The sequence below is a fragment of the Oncorhynchus keta genome, chromosome 21 (assembly GCF_023373465.1).
Source record: "Oncorhynchus keta strain PuntledgeMale-10-30-2019 chromosome 21, Oket_V2, whole genome shotgun sequence".
In the NCBI taxonomy this organism is placed as follows: Eukaryota; Metazoa; Chordata; class Actinopteri; order Salmoniformes; family Salmonidae; genus Oncorhynchus; species Oncorhynchus keta.
Genome location: NC_068441.1, coordinates 13,853,091 through 13,871,139, shown reverse-complemented (window position 1 = coordinate 13,871,139; position 18,049 = coordinate 13,853,091). Strand labels below are relative to the sequence as shown.

The following is an 18,049-nucleotide window of genomic DNA, read 5'->3' as shown; positions in this document are numbered from 1 at the left end:
TTTTGCGAATGTTGAAAAAGGTTAAAAGTGAGTTTAAAGTATATTCTGCTGGATATATTGAGCTTGGTATAATATTTAACCCTCTTGCTGTGTTCCGGTCGAATTGGACCGATTTACAAGTTTTCTCTCTGAAAAATGTCATTCATTTAATCTGATTGTCATAAGTTTCCATGACTTTGTAGACACAGGGCATCTGAACACACAAATACGTTTGGAAGATTTTCATAAAATTGTGGGTGTTTTATCTAACTTTTGTATAGCTGTGGTGTTCCCGGTCAAGAATGACCAGTCATTATAAATTAATGGGTGAGACTACAATTAGTGTATAAAATCAGGCACATGCCCATTCATCAGATGGACACACTTCCTCTCCCAGACCCCCACATGCATGTGTGTTTGAGCACACACACACACCTCAATCCCCTTCTTGGCTTCCATGGCAACCCCCACGGGAACATTTCCCCAATAGCATCTTTCCCCCACGGGAACCATTGTTTCAATAATATATACAACTTTTCTCGCAGCTCTGGTATATAAAGCTTTTTTGAGGCATTGCTCACAATTTATTCTGTGGCAACACAATGACCAAACAATATACTGTATGTGAAGCTCTTGATCATATTTTTTATTTTATTTCACCTTTATTTAACCAGGTAGGCCAGTTGATAACAAGTTCTCATTTACAACTGTGACCAGGCCAAGATAAAGCAAAGCAGTGCGACAAAAACAATAGCACAGAGTTACACATAAACACATGTACATTCAATAACACAATAGAAAAATCTATGTACAGTGTGTGCAAATGCAGAAGACTAAGGAGGTAAGGCAATAAATAGGCCATGGAGGTGAAATAATTACAATTTAACATTAACACTGGAGTGATAGATGTGCAGATGATGATGTACAAGTAGAGATACTGGGGTGCAAAGGAGCAAGACAATAAGTAACAATATGGGGATGAGGTAGTTGGGAGGGCTATTTACAAATTGACTGTGTACAGGTACAGTGATCGGTAAGCTGCCTTGACAGCTGATGCTTAAAGCTGGAAGGAAAGGTGGCCAAAGGAAGTGTTGGCTTTGGGGGTGACCAGTGAAATATACCTGCTGGAGCGCATGCTACGGGTGGGTGTTGCTATGATGACCAGTGAGCTGAGATAAGGCAGGGCTTTACCTAGCAAAGACTTATAGATGACCTGGAAACAGTGGGTTTGGCGACGAATATGTAGTGAGGGCCAGCAAAGAGCTCAATACAGGTCGCAGTGGTGGGTAGTGTATGGGGCTTTGGTGACAAAACGGATGGCACTGTGATAGACTACATCCAGTTTGCTGAGTAGGGTGTTGGAGGCTATTTTGTAAATGACATCGCCAAAGTCAAGGATCTGTAGGATAGTCATGTTTGGCAGCATGAGTGAAGGAGGCTTTGTTTGCGAAATAGGAAGCCAATTCTAGATTACATTTTGGATTGGAGATGCTTAATGTGAGTCTGGAAGAAGAGTTTACAGTCTAACCAGACACCTAAGTATTTGTAGTTGTCCACATATTCTAAGTCAGAACCATCCAGAGTAGTGATGCTAGTCAGGCTGGAGGGTGCTTGGCAGCAATCGGTTGAAGAGCATGCACTTAGTTTTACTTGCATTTAAAAGAAGTTGGAGGCTTCAGTAGGAGTGTTGTATGGCATTGAAGCTCGTTTGGAGGTTTGTCAGCACAGTGTCCAAAGTGCCAGATGTATACAGAATGGTGTCGTCTGCGTAGAGGTGGATCAGAGAATCACCAGCAGCTAGAGTGACATTATTGCTGTTTTCAGAGAAAAGAGTCGGCCCGAGAATTGAACCCTGTGGCACTCCCATAGAGACTGCCAGAGGTCTGGACAACAGGCCCTCCGATTTAACACACTGAACTCTATCTGAGAAGTAGCTGGTTAAACAGGCGAGGCAGTCATTTGAGAAGCCAAGGCTATTGAGTCTGCCGATAAGAATTTTTATTTATACAGGGTTCGACACATACAACAACACAGAGTTGCACATGGAGTAAAACAAACATACAGTCAATAATAATAGAAAAATAAGTATATATACAATGTGAGCAAATGAGGTGAGATAAGGGAGGTAAATGCAAAGGAAAGGCCATGGTGGCGAAGTAAATACAATATAGCAGTAGGGGAAGAGGTAGTTGTTTGGGCTAAATTATAGATGGGCTATGTACAGGTGCAGTACTCTGTGAGCTGCTCTGACAGCTGGTGCTTAAAGCTAGTGAGGGAGATAAGTGTTTCCAGTTTCAGAGATTTTGGTATTTCTTTCCAGTCATTGGCAGCAGAGAACTGTAAGGTAATATATAATAATAATATAATATATGCCATTTAGCAGACATTTAGACATTTAGTAAGGTAGAGGCGGCCAAAGGAGGAATTGGTTTTGGGGGTGACCAGAGAGATATACCAGGCTTTAGAAGATTTTTAGAAAGGCAGAGGAGGATGGATATAGGTCTATAACAGTTTTGGTCTAGAGTGTCTCCCTCTTTGAAGAGGGGGATGACCGCAGCAGCTTTCCAATCTTTGGGGATCTCAGACGACACGAAAGAGAGGTTGAATAGGCTCGTAATAGGGGTTGCAAGAGGTGTTTTTGGAAATGACACTGGTGAGGAGGATAGAGTCCTTGTTGAACTTGGACACAAAGTAATCTGTGATAAATATCACAATATGTTTTATCTGAGTATTTGTTGTAGTCAAAATAATCAACGCATTTTAACTTTTTTTACTCAAAAACGATTTGTATGAGCTCAGGTCAATGAGGCCATAAATAGCAAATATAAGTGCATAACTTGTAATGTTCACAAGAACCTGAGTTGATAAAATCAGCTAACACAACATTAGGTGATAATATATATATTACTATGGACTTATAATCAGCTTTAATGGGGGCGGTCATTTTGGACCGGGAACACAGAATAAATTAACATGAAACTAACACAACAGCAGGGTTAACAATTAGTAATACTACTGTAATAACAAAAGTACATTTCAGGCCTGTTTGACATTCAGCCAGATTTAAAAGTATAATCTGCACAGCAGATGTTTTGCTCCTTCTGATGTGTATTGAATCACATTTCAGAGTTGAAGGCAATGTCTCTAAGAATCTTAGCTTTGAAGCCTGCAAACTAACTTTGTGTTCTCTCTCTCTCACTCTCACACACACACAAAAACACACACACACACACACACACACACACACACACACACACACACACACACACACACACACACACACACACACACACACACACACACACACACACACACACACACACACACACACACACACACACACACACACACACACATCATGAAAGTATACCAGAGAGGGAGGAGAGACAGATCTCCCCTAGCTAATGTCAATTGTTTCTCCACCATAAAAGAGCAAACCGTGGAGATAATCTGGAAAGAAAGCAGAACCAGAGTTTCTGTCAGTTTCTTGGATCCTGTTGGAAATGTTCTCGATGGACGCTCATAACATTTTAGCACTTCAGCTTTGTTCTTGGAGTTGGACTTGAAGGAACTCTGGAGATCAAGAAATGTAATCTGCTCAATTATGCATCATTTGTCAAAATACACACACACACACACACACACACACACACACACACACACACACACACACACACACACACACACACACACACACACACACACACACACACACACACACACACACACACACACACACACACACACACACACACACACACACACACACACACACACACACACACCTCACTCCTTGCTGCATGGTTTGCAAAGTCACATTTGAGGCTCAACATTACAGTTTGTACACCTTGAAACAGAGAGTTCAAGGTCAGAAATACCAAATTAGGATGAATTATGAACCTTTCAAGCAAACTTGAATGCCAAACACACTGTTCAAATTAACATTATTAAGCAACTTGACAAATTTGAAATTCTGAGCAAAATGGTTTGTGAAATCAATTTTGCCATGCTATCAAATGTAATAATTTAACATCTAGTATTACACAAGATCTGGACAATGGCTTCCATATGCGCTGAGTTGAATGCTTTATGTTGTACCATTTACCTTTTTGTTATTTCAATTGGTAGCATTTTGCACCAGAAAAAAGGCACAAAATACCTACCAGTTTAGAAGTATTTAAGGAAAGATTCTTTATCAGACATTGTTAGGAAGTATTACAGTGTGTTGCATTATCAAAATACTGGAAGAAAATGGATTAGAACCAAGTTAATAATCTAAGATCTACTTATATTTGTAATATTGACCATAACACACTGCTACGTGTCAAACCTGCATGGCATTCCCAGTCACTCAGCTTACACAAACACACACACGAACATAGCCTCCGCCTGCTCTGGATTCGTTGTGCATGTTTAGCGTTGGCTCCGCGGCCTGTTTGATGGCATGAGAGTGACATGGCAGATGCACCACAGTTCCGCATGTCTAACTCCAGCCAGATGCATCATATCTCCCTACAGGTTTAGGCCAGACTCAGAGAGGCCTGCAGGCCAGCCTGTCCAGCACCTGCCCCCTGGGCCTCACAGTAGAAGAACCCATGAACACCAGAGCCTGGATGTTTAGAGTTCAGCGAAACGTGGTTTAGAATCTCAAGTAAGCGCCCACTTAGAAGTAATGCATAGGCTTTAGCTTAGTGAGCTAACTCTATCTTGAGGCGTGTGGACAACCTAGGTCAATAACCAGTCAATGACTCCTGGATGACTTGGCCGTCATATTGTTTGAATATCAGGAAAATACCAACCGCATTTCAACTGTGTCTTGGTTGAGAATGTGAGGGAGTTACACAACCTGCTACTTCTAACCTGCTGACATCTCAACTCAAACAAAGAGACTGATTAAAACATGACCAGAACAGGAAATTTGCAGTGGGAATCAAATGCGCTGGAGGTGAGAAGTAGAAGGATTAAGTCTGGCTGCAGTCATACTGGACAGATCTCATTTCATGTTTCTACCTTTATGTGGAGAAAGTCTATTGCTTTTGATCAATTGTTGAGAACATCTATTCATATATTGATTCACTGTCTGACACTTGTTGGATGTGTCTAAGGCCCATTTGGGAGTCTGAGGGCAGCTTGTTTGTACAGTAGGTGTTCATGTTGCTCAGCAGGTTTCATGTGTCGTGTATTTCTGGCTGTGTATGTTAAGTGTTTATAGATATTTAAGCGTGCTTGCATGTGTACATATGCTTACATCCACAGGACACACACATATGTGTTGTGCAATACGTACCCGTGTGTGGGTACCATGCACACAGCAATGCCTTTTTATCTCTCTTTCTCTGTCTCTCTGTCTCTCTCTCTCTCTCTCTCTCTCTTTCTGTTTCTAGAAGCAGAATGGACAGGAAATGGCTTCCTAATTGGTAAGATAAGTGAAGCCTTTGCCAGCTGGTTGAAGGAGAGAGGCTGTGTGAGTTAGGAAGGTGAGGAGACACACTCCTGCTGCTCTTGTTTCCTTTTAACTCTTCACATGTTATGATCACATTCTGGATTACAGAGGGCAAGAAGGAAGTGAGATATACTGTATTGGGATACATATATGTTACCATAAAATGACACTAACCTTGTAATTTTAAAATAGAAACCACTTTGCTCTAATGACAATGGCAATATTAAGTTAACATGTGGTTGTCCATAACTTCCTGGTATCCAGAAGTTATATGAAGACACTGCTCGTGGTTGTGACACATTATTTGAGTTCACATAAGAGTCCATGTCAAATAGGAGCAAATAAGTGTCTACATGTCCACCCCCATGCTACTGTTCTGTTTCCACCCTGCCTGCAGTGGCTGAGTACGGCTAGGTAGGATACCATGGCTTATATTTGACCTAACTAAACACAAGGTCAGCGCAAGCTTTAGCCTTAACATTGAACTGAATTAGCTGACCATCTTGAGATGTCGAGTCAGTCGGAAGGTGGCGAGTTAGTCAACTTCAAAATTTGTTCTCTCCATAGAAAAGCTAACTTATTTTACCTCACTGCACCACTGGCCTTGTTTGTTGTGATTGAATCGCGAAGACACACCAAAGAAACACCCACTTCAAGCCACACTCCAAGAGAATTAACTCTCGTTTGCCTTCAGCCATGGCCACTGGCATTTGTTAATGAGCATTGACTAAACATAAGACCAAATCAGGAAATGCAGTCACCCATTAAACCTATAGGACTGGCAAAGTCAGAATGTGCTTAACATGCAACAGGACCTGAAAGAACAGTATTTCTGGGTAAAAACAGCAGGTCTGTTTCCATCATGGAGGTCACAGGAGCATAAGTACAGACCAAAGTGTGTTTAGCAAAGCTGACAACAGCTAGTTAGCATAGCTTGGTGATAGCTGCAACTGGCTATGCTATTTAGCTGATATTTCTATGTCAAATCCATTATGGCAAGAGCCAATGTCAGGAATGTGTTTCATAAGACACTTGTTCTACAACACCTCGTAGCTTTTGCAACTTAGTTTCAATGTTTCATCGCATCATGTAAATACATGTTACCTTGGAAATGGGATCAACTGCGAGTTGAAGGCCCGTTCTTGAGTCAGCTCAGCTGTCCTACAGCGCAATATTCTATAACTGGCTAGTTTTGTCTCGTCTCGTCTCTCTTATGTCCTCCGTTAAATCTTTCCCGGGGTACAAATGCCAGAACTAATATCCCTACAACCGGTGTAGGCTACATGGGGACATTGCATAAACATCACCCAGCTTGAGTGTAGATACATTTATCAACTAAAAATCTATGAATGATGAGTGTGTTCGTGTTACAAAGACAAGACATTTGATGCTGTAAATATCAAATTGATGTGCTTATATAGACAGTGTGACAGAAATATGACAAAAATATGTGTAGAGTACAACTTCAGCTGTCTAACCCAAACTATAATGGCATTATATTTGTCTATTTGACCAAATCTAAGTATTTGGCTGTCTAACACACTGACATGCACAAATCAAATCGAAACCAAATGTTATTTGTCACATGCGCCGATTACAACCATGACATGCTTACTTACAAGCCCTTAACGAACAATGTCGTTTTAAGAAAAATAAGAGTTAATAAAAATATTTACTAAATAAACTAAAGTAAAAAATAAAAGTGCAACAATACAATTACAATAACATGGCTATATACAGGGGGTTCCGGTACCTAGTCAATGTGCGGGGGTACAGGTTAGTCAAGGTAATTGAGGTAATATTTATATGTAGGTCGGGGTAAAGTGACTATGCATAGATAATAGATCATGAACAGCAAGTAGCAGCAGCGTAAAAAAAGGGGGGTCAATTTAAATAGTCCTGGTAGGCATTTGATTAGCTATTCAGCAGTCTTATGACTTGGGGGTAGAAGCTGTTAGACCTAGACTTGGAACTCCGGTACCACCTGCTGTGCGGTAGCAGAGAGAACAGTCTATGACTAGGGTGGCTGGAGTCTTTGGCAATTTTTAGGGCCTTCCTCTGACACCGCCTGGTATAGAGGTCCTAGATGGCAGAAAGCCTCCTTGATGTGCTGGGCTGTACTCACTACCCTCTGTAGCGCCTTGCGGTCGGAGGCCGCGCAGTTGCCATACCAGGCGGTGATGCAACCAGTCAGGATGCTCTCGATGGTGCAGCTGTAGAACTTTTTGAGGATCTGAAGACCCATGCAAAATATTTTCAGTCTCTTGAGGTGAGGTTCTGTCTTCAAGTCTCCAGTGTGTGATGAAGTGCCTTCATTCTATGTAATGTATTACAGATTATGGACAGGTGCATTCAGGTGGCAGTAGGGGTGTAGTGCATGACTTCCATCTTGGATATGACAGAGATTACCTCACCCATGGGTCCAGCAGGCAGAGTTCAATAACTACAGGCAGATATGAGATGCAGGAGGAGACCACTCTGTAGGCTACTGACCAATTCAAAGCTTACTCCAGGACGATGCTAGTCGGTTAGTAGCCTGCAGAGTAATATGAGAAAAGTGCCATTACTGAACTTATGTAGATATTCTAAACAAAGTGTTTTGATAACTTCAAGTGTAACAGTTGCAAGTAGAATGAAGCATACTTCACATAATACTGTAGAAGCAGTGTTCTGATAATGTATCCATGTGCAAATATTATACCTTCATGTATGGTGTCCCATATAAGACAGGAGTTCCCCCTGTTGATGGTACCATTCAATTCAATAAAAACAAAAGGATAAAAGGTAATAGATGTGTCTTGTTTAATTGTTATGTTGAGTGCAAGGTCTCTCCCAGTTCAGACATCCCTGTATTAACCTGTCTTTCAGTCAAAGGACTGCCCATCTGTAGAAAAATGAGGAGGAGTTGATGAGTGATACGTATTGAAAATGTGATATTACTAAACACTTGTGATGTACGGTCTTATTAGTAATCACCTTTTGTCCCATCTGAGGACAGCTCCAGGCCCCTCTCGTCCAGATACTGGTCATGAAGGAGTCCGACTTCGGCTCCTATAGCTGACCCAGCTCCTATATCACAGAGGTAGGGAGAGAGAGAAAGAATAGCACCATACAGTCATGGAAGCCAACAGTAAATACACGGTTGAGCATACCAAATCAGAGATCCTGATTCACAGCTAATTCACAAGTGGCTGGCACGGACTGGTTGGTATTACTCACCCAGGAGTAGTCCATTGTCACAGTGGAAGTGGGCACCTCCTTACAACGTACAAGGCACACATATACACACAGCAGTATTTACATTATCAATGGTGGTTCGGTGAATTCCAGGACAAATAGTTTTTTGACCATTGTGACCAACCTGATTCAAGTGTCTTCTATTACTCTGAAGTGGGATTTGGTGTCTGGCCACTGCCCTTCTGTAACAGCTCCTGATATGGTAGGGGGGTTCCCACGATGTTGCTGAACATCAAATCGTCCAGGTTTTGTACGTACATTGTAGCCTGTGAATGGAATAAAATATCATCAATCAATAAATATACAGTGAGAAAAATAGTTTGGAAGTAATGTATATGCTATTGGAGGGACTGTATCAACAGAATAGATTCAGGCCGATAACTCTGGCACCATTACTATGCAACCAGCTGTGTACGTTGCTGAATGATTGCTGATACGTTTTGCTATTTTCTGCCAGAGCCATGGCTATATTTGTAGTAGACAAGTACAGTCCTTCATGTATTTTTGCCCTAGAAAATATACATTAAGCATGTTGTTTCGGGTTAGCAAACAAAGCCCCCAAATGCTCGCTAGCTACCTAACTTGCAAATGCAGGTTATATCTTTGTGCCAAGTTGTCCAGGTAGCTATCTTTGTTCAGGTAGTTGTTGTTAGCAAGGTAGCTAGTTAACGTGAGCTTTGCATTTACAATTAGTAATTGTAGCAGACGCTCCTATCCAGAGTGACTTACAGTTAGTGCATTCATCTTAATATAGCTAACATAACATACACCTTAGCCAAACACATTTAAACTCAGTTTATCACAATTCCTGACCTTTAATCCTAGTAAAAATTCCCTGTCTTACTTCAGTTAGGATCACCACTTTATTTTAAGAATGTGAAATGTCAGAATAATAGTAGAGAGAATGTCACGCCCTGGCCTTAGTATTCTGTGTTTTCTTTATTATATTGGTTAGGCCAGGGTGTGACATGGGTGATTTATGTGTCTTGTTTTGTCTAGGGGTTTTGTAGTCTATGGGGTTGTGTTCAGTTGAGTGTTCTAGGTAAGTCTATGGTTGCCTGGAGTGGTTCTCAATCAGAGGCAGGTGTTTATCATTGTCTCTGATTGGGAACCATATTTAGGCAGCCATATTCTTTAGGTATTTTGTGGGTGATTGTTCCTGTCTCTGTGTTTTGCACCAGTTAGGACTGTTTTGTTTTTTTCCCACATTTTCTTATGTTGTATAGTTTTCATCTTTCATTAAAGATGTTTATAAATAACCACGCTGCATTTTGGTCCTCCTCTCCTTCCCAGGAAGAAAGCCGTTACAGAGAATGATTTATTTCAGCTTTTATTTCTTTCATCACATTCCCAGTGGGTCAGACGTTTACATACACTCAATTAGTATTTGGTAGCATTGCCTTTAAATTGTTTAACTTGGGTCAAATGTTTCGGGTAGCCTTCCACTAGCTTCCCACAATAAATTGGGTGAATTTTGGCCCATCCCTTCTGACAAAGCTGCTGTAACTGAATCAGGTTTGTAGGCCTTCTCACTTGCACAAGCTTTTTCTGTTCTGCCCACACATTTTCTATAGGATTGAGGTCAGGGCTTTGTGATTGCCACTCCAATAATTTGACTTTGTTGTCCTTAAGCCATTTTGCCACAACTTTGAAAGTAAGCTTGGGGTCATTATCCATTTGGAAGACCCATTTGCGACCAAGCTTTAACTTCCTGACTGATGTCTTAAGATGTTGCTTCAATATATCCACATAAATGTCCCTCCTCATGATGCCATCTATTTTGTGAAGTGCACCAGGGCCTCCTGCAGCAAAGCATCCCCACAACACGATTCTGCCACCCCCATGCTTCACGGTTGGTATGGTGTTCTTCGGCTTGCAAGCCTCCCCCTTTTCCTCCAAACATAACGATGGTCATATGGCCAAAAAGTTCTATTTTTGTTTCATCAGACCAGAGGACATTTCCCCAAAAAGTACGATCTTTGTCCCCATGTGCAGTTACAAACCGGAGTCTGGCTTTTTAACTTTTTGCGTCGAGCCATCCCGGATCCGGGATCGTGACTACAGCCTCAAGCCCATTACCATAACGCAACGTTAACTATTCATGAAAATTGCCAATGAAATGAAATAAATATGCTAGCTCTCAAGCTAAGCCTTTTGTTAACAACACTGTCATCTCAGATTTTCAAAATATGCTTCTCAACCATAGCAAAACAAGCATTTGTGTAACAGTATTGATAGCTAGCGTAGCATTTAGCATTAGCATTCAGCAGGCAACATTTTCACAAAAACCAGAAAAGCATTTAAATAAAATAATTTACCTTTGAAGAACTTCGGATGTTTTCAATGAGGAGACTCAGTTAGATAGCAAATGTTCAGTTATTCCTGAAAGATTATTTGTGTAGGCGAAATCGCTCCGTTTTGTTCATCACGTTGAGCTACGAAAAAAACCTGTATCCAGGAGTGTAATTCTATTCGCAAGCTCGTTAGCATAACACAACGTTAACTATTCATGAAAATCGCCAATGAAATTAAATAAATATGCTAGCTCTCAAGTTTAGCCTTTTGTTAACAACACTGTCATCTCAGATTCTAAAAACTATGCTTCTCAAACATAGCAAAACAAGCATTTGTGTAACAGTATTGATAGCTAGCGTAGCATTTAGCGTTAGCATTCAGCAGGCAACATTTTCACAAAAAACAGAAAAGCATTCAAATAAAATAATTTACCTTTGAAGAACTTCGGATGTTTTCAATGAGGAGACTCTCAGTTAGATAGCAAATGTTCAGTTATTCCTGAGACTCTCAGTTAGATAGCAAATGTTCAGTTTTTCCTGAAAGATGATTTGTTTAGGAGAAATCGCTCCGTTTTGTGCGTCACGTTTGGCTACCAAAAAAATACGAAAATTCAGTCATCAAAACGCCAAACTTTTTTCCAAATGAACTCCATAATATCGACTGAAACATGGTAAACGTTGTTTAGAATCAATCCTCAAGGTGTTTTTCACATCTCTTCGATGATATATCGTTCGTGGAACGTGCAGCTTGGAGATTACGCAGCAATTTCGACAAAGGACACTGGGCGGACACCTGGTAAATGTAGTCTCTTATGGCCAATCTTCCAATGATATGCCTACAAATACGTCACAATGCTGCAGACACCTTGGGCAAACGGCAGAGAGCGTAGGTTCGTTCAGGGCACATTCACAGCCATATAAGGAGACAATGGAAAACAGAGCCTCAAATTCTGTTCATTTCCTGTTTGAAGTTTCATCTTGGTTTCGCCTGTACCATCAGTTCTGGGGCACTCACAGATAATATCTTTGCAGTTTTGGAAACGTCAGAATTTTTTCTTTCCAAAGCTGTCAATTACATGCATCGTCGAGCATCTTTTCGTGACAAAATATCTTGTTAAACCTCTTGCTCCTACCTGACATGCAGGCGTCCCATCTAGACATCTGGAAATGCAAATGCGCTACGCTAAATGCTAATAGCACTCGTTAAAACTCAAACGTTCATTAAAATACACATGCAGGGTATTGAATTAAAGCTACACTCGTTGTGAATCCAGGCAACGAGTCAGATTTTTAAAATGCTTTTCGGCGAAAGCTTGAGAAGCTATTATCTGATATCATGTAACACCCCAAAAGACCCGCAGGGGACGTAAACAAAATAATTAGCATAGTCGGCGCTACACAAAACGCAAAATAAAATATAAAACATTCATTACCTTTGACCATCTTCTTTGTTGGCACTCTTAGATGTCCCATAAACACGATTGGGTCTTTTTTTCGATTAAATCGGTCCATATATAGCCGAGATATCGATCTATGAAGACTGTGTGATCAACGAAAAAAATAGCGTTTTATAACGTAACGTCATTTTTTTTAATTAAAAAAGTCGACGATAAACTTTCACAAAACACTTCGAAATACTTTTGTAATGCAACTTTAGGTATTAGTAAACGTTAATAAGCAATCAAATTGATCACGAGGCGATGTATATTCTATAGCTGTACGTCTGGAAATAATGTCCGGGTAAATCTCAACCAAAATATCCGGTTGGAGACCTGAAGAAATGGGCTGTCTCTTGTTCGTTTGACCAAGAAACAAATCGTAGGCAAATGACAAGACTGTTGACATTGTGTGGAAGCTGTAGGTATTGCAACCTCGGCCCCATTTAATGTGGTTCACCTTTATCAATCGGTTGAAGTGGCGCATGGATATATTTTTCAATTTTCAGTGATCAGATTTTCCTGCACTTTTCGATGAAACGCACGTTCTGTTATCGTCACAGCCGTGATTTAACCAGTTTTATAAATGTCTGAGTGTTTTCTATCCACACATACTAATCATATGCATATACTATATTCCTGGCATGAGCAGCAGGGTGCTGAAATGTTGCACGATTTTTAACAGAATGTTCGAAAAAGTAGGGGGTAGGAGTAACAGGTTAAAACGGGAATGTTTTTTATCCAAAAATTAAAAGAGCGCCCTCTATCTCGAAGAAGTTAATGGTGGTTTTGGAGAATTGGCTTCTTCCTTGCTGAGCAGCCTTTCAGGTTAGTTGATATAGGACTTGTTTTACTGTGGATTTAGATACCTTTGTACCTGTTTCCTCCAGCATCTAATAATCCCACCTGTGGGATTATTTAAGATACTCTTTAAAGAAGCAGGGTTTTAATTGTTTTATTAGGCTTCTCCAAGCACTGATGCTACTGATGGTCATTAGTAGCCTACCAAACTTGCTAACTGCCTCGTACTCAGAACACTATTGACCGTCTAATCACTCTGATATCAATGCAAATGTCAACGGAAATCTGAACAAACACTTCTGTTGTGCAACATTTCTATAGGCTATGCAATTGCGTAAGAAAACAGAGTGATGGCCTCTATTAAAAAGAAAAGGATCCCATCAACTTTCTATAGTCAAGGCCTGCTAAATTAATCACGTTGCTTCTCTTTATAACATGACTATAGCCTACGTGGCTGGCATGAAAAATGAACCATGGGAAAAGCATCATCCATTCATTATTTAAGTGCAACTTTTTCAAATCATAGTCGCACACCTCATGTAGCCGAGCCCATAGCTTAAAATTGCTTATTACTTAAAAATGCTTAAAAACATATTTTTTTATGCTAATGGTCCTAGACTATGTTTGGAATATTTTTTTCCCAAACAGAATAGAAATTGTCAACTTTTATACTATGGGGGATAGTAGATAATATTTTCAATTTTTTTAATTGTACTTTTATTATTATACATTTTTTCACCAGTTGATGGGATCCTTTTTTACATCCTCCGATACATGACCCTGCCAATACATGACCCCGCACTGCTTCTTGGCACACTGCTCACTTAATCCGGAAGCACCAATGTGTCGGAGTCAGTGTGCATGCACCCGGCCTGCCACACGGAGTTGCTCGAGCGAGATGGGACAAGGACATCCCGGCCGGCCAAACACTCCCCTAACCAGGACGACAGTGAGCCAATAGTGCGTCGCCTCATGGGTCTCCCAGTCACTGCTGGCTGCAATACAACCTGGGACTGAACCCGGGTCTGTAGTGACGGCTCAAGCGCTGAGATGCAGTGCCTTAGACCGCTGCGCCACTCGGGAGAACCAGGCCTATATGTTTTAATAAGGTTTGTAATCACAACTAAAGTGGCCAAATAACTTCATAAAATTAAGCACATTAATCCACTTTACAAGGGGTGTAGAGTGTAATTGACATACATAAGCAGCGCATGAGTTTCAAGTTTGGAGAAGATAATTTTCACCATAAAAATGCACCTTCGTAATAAAAGCATTACATGCATAATCACATTTGTGGTCACTTTTGAGAATGGTGTTTTCCCACTAATTGATTGCATTTGGAAACATTTGCACTTATAGCCTACTGCCATGTGCGCATTGCTGCGCTTATTTATAATGTAGCCTAGTAGTTTATCAACATTTTAAACTTAACATTCTGATCTGTCGCGTCAGCCTCATTGCTTAAAAATGTTTGTTTTTTAATGCTAATGGTCCCAGACTATGTTTGAAATATTTATTTCCCGTACAAAATACAATAGGTCAACTTTAATACTATGGGGGATAGTAGATTGACAGGCTGGTGCTTTTGCTGTTCGTTAGGCCTATTCATCTTCATCTGCAGTAGTTTATGTGTCGGGGGGCTAGGGTCAGTCTGTTATATCTCAAGTATTTCTCCTGTCTTATCTGGTGTCCTGTGTGAGTTTAAGTATGTTCTTTCTTTCTTTCTCTTGGAGAACCTGAGCCCTAGGACCATGCCTCAGGACTACCTAGCCTTGCTGCTTCTCCAGTTTCAACTGTTCTGTCTGCGGCTATGGAACCCTAATCTGTTCACCGGACATGCTACCTGTCCCAGACCTGCTGTTTTCAACTCTCTAGAGACAGCAGGAGCGGTAGAGGTACTCTGAATGATCGGCTATGAAAAGCCAACTGACATTTACTCCTGCTGGTCATCTATGAACATTTGAACATCTTGGCTATGTTCTGTTATAATCTCCACCCGGCACAGCCAGAAGAGGACTGGCCACCCCTCATAGCCTAGTTCCTCTCTAGGTTTTTTCCTAGGTTCTGGCCTTCCTATTGAGTTTTTCCTAGCCACCATGCTTCTACACCTGCATTGCTTGCTGTTTGGGGGTTTAGGCTGGGTTTCTGTACAGCACAGAAGGGCTTTATAAATACATTTGATTGATTGATTGTTGGCTGACGAAAAGTAAATGTGTACAGTTCTTCCAATATCTTCAATATGTTCCTCGGAATTGGATAAGGATGCACTCAGTTGTGTTCCTGATGTGTCTGTCTTCACTTGTAGTCTGTGAGAATGCCCCAATCATGTGAAAGGCATTGGCTAATAAGAATTGAGCTATCTGAGAGAGCCATGTTAGTGAGAGTTGCTTCAGAGCACACAGCCGGGAGAAGGGAATTATAATTATTATGTTCATCCCAAGGGCACAATGGCCACTGACCACAAAAGGCATGGATTGTTTGGGTAGGCCTCCTGGCCACACAAAGGGGATGCCACCAGGAAATTCGAGGCATTATAAAGTGCTTGTCAGATTGTTAATGAGAGACTGATGAAGTGTGTGGAGCCTGCGCAAAAAAACAAAGCAAAGCTCATGCCTTTTATGCAACTTTTTTGTAATCATCATTGGAGTTGCATCATACAGTCTTAAAATGTATTACAAATCAAAGCATATAGCCCAACGTTTGTATCACAACTAAAGTTACATTAATAACTCTAAATTAAGCATACAGGAGGACCAATTTCTTTGTTAACCGCTCAGCACAGAATAGCCGCATGTGAGCACTCCCTCAAATTGTTTGGAGAAAATATCCTTTCTATTTTATTCAGCTATGTTCAATTGTATTCGTCATACTATAAAATAATATAAAAATAATGCCACGGAATTCTAAGAAAATCTTGTCTGCTAGTTGAACTAGTGTAGCCCATAGCCAGATCAGAGACTAACACAGGTCCAGGGCCTGGCCTTGTTTGGTCCAGAACATGGCCTTGGTTGGTCCAGGACCTGGCCTTGGTTGGTCCAGGGCCGGGCCTTGTTTGGTCCAGGGCCTGGCCTTGTTTGGTCCAGGGCCTGGCCTTGTTTGGTCCAGGACCTGGCCTTGGTTGGTCCAGGACATGGCCTTGGTTGGTCCAGGACATGGCCTTGGTTGGTCCAGGACCTTCTCTCCTATCAGGTTGGCATTTCAATCACTGAACAGCAGTTCTACTGCATGTTTTAGCAAGGTTTCGACCTGCAAAGCATTAACTCCTCATTGGGACTTGACCACGTACAGTTGGTCTTGTTTACAGACTTCTGAAAATACTACAAAGAGTCTTGTAGTGCAGATGTTTCTATGTTATGTTTCTATGTTTTCTTGAGTAGACTTTACAAGATAAAGTAAATGTTCCAATAAAAAAGAAACACCTATTGTTCACTACTAACAAATGAATAATGACCATGAAACAGTTGGATAATCCCTTAATTCTTGATATTACATTATGTTTAAATAAAACTGCCCCTGAACCATTGGTGAGTGGTTAGAACACCGTGGCCCATTCACTAGCTGCAGCGCGCTACGCAGACAGATGGGAAATAAGCCATCATTACTTACTATTGCTAATTTATCGTTAAACTGCTGCATTTAAACATAATTATCTCTCTTTCTGAGCAAATTGAGACAATGCTCCAGGACATCTGCGTGGACCATGGAGTTGGGGGGACGAACAGAGATCGGCCTCTTCATCTAAAACCACAGCATTTCACACACCACACACGCTCATACATAGACAAATGCTATTCTACTTCTACCAATTTTTATTCTCAACTTTGATTTAGTCACAGAGCTGTGTGTTATGGTGTTTGGTTTAGACCACAATCTCATGTTGACTAGATTAACTGGTTATCTAAAACATTTGAACCATCACTGATGGTTGGAATGGGGTTACTGTAGAGAAGACTTTATTTTTCCAATTAGCAGAATAGCATGCATACAAAAACGTATCTGACAAAATACATTTCCCACCTGTTCTACACTCTGCGCCTACTGACTGTGTAACACTAATGAACCATAGCTGCCTTGCATAATATCTAATTAACCACAAAGGAGATGGACGTTTTAAGCAATCAATATTGATTGTCAAGTGAAGGTGTGCATAAAAATCCCACACAAATGAGCTGTGTGTTCTATATTAAAGGGCTGCATTGACCTAAACGGCCACATAATAGATGCACAGAGGAAGGAATGTGTGCAGGAGAATGTTCTTTCTACTGACGACTGACTATAGCCCTGCCCAGAGGGTTATTCCTACAGACAGAAGCTCAGCTCAGCTCAGCTAGCCCCAGGCTCCCACAGCACAGGTGCAGGTCTGACATCTCCTCCCCCCACAGCAACCCCATGACACTCAAACAAAAACAAACACTGGCCCATATATTGGTGGCCAACGTTGTTCTTTAGTTGTTGTTTTTTGACCGGTTTCAGTTTTTGGGGTAGTTTCCCCACACAAAGCTACAAAGAAAATAGGATTCCATGTATGTTGAGGTAAAAGGTAAATATGGGTTGTTGTGACATGTGTGGTGAGTGAGTGCTGGTGTGTGGCATAAATTCCTGACATTGAGCCCTGCTCTTCTTTTGGGTGATATGTTTTGAGAAGTCTCTCCCCACCTCGGGCTCACCTGTTGAGCTCTGACAACAACGAAAAACTTCTTCCATCGTGGCTGTGGGAGACCTCCGACCCTGTCTTTAGTTGCCATGCGGAGCCAGGGTGTTTATCAAGTCTCTCCGGTTCAATAACATAGTTTCCCAAGCAGCCAAAGCGCTTATCTGTTTAACACCTGTGAGGCCATCTCTGCAACTTATATTTAACT

At 41.1% G+C, this 18,049-nt stretch overlaps 1 long non-coding RNA gene across 1 annotated transcript; it reads right to left on the bottom strand.

The window, feature by feature from the left end:
• Nucleotides 1-6,327: 6,327 nt before the first annotated feature.
• Nucleotides 6,328-8,541, bottom strand: LOC118399752 (uncharacterized). Its single transcript, XR_004828896.2, has 3 exons — nucleotides 8,399-8,541; nucleotides 8,124-8,306; nucleotides 6,328-7,958 (listed from the first exon to the last, which is right to left on the bottom strand). It is a non-coding gene; the product is annotated as an uncharacterized LOC118399752 (long non-coding RNA).
• Between the last annotated feature and the right edge of the window lie 9,508 nt (nucleotides 8,542-18,049).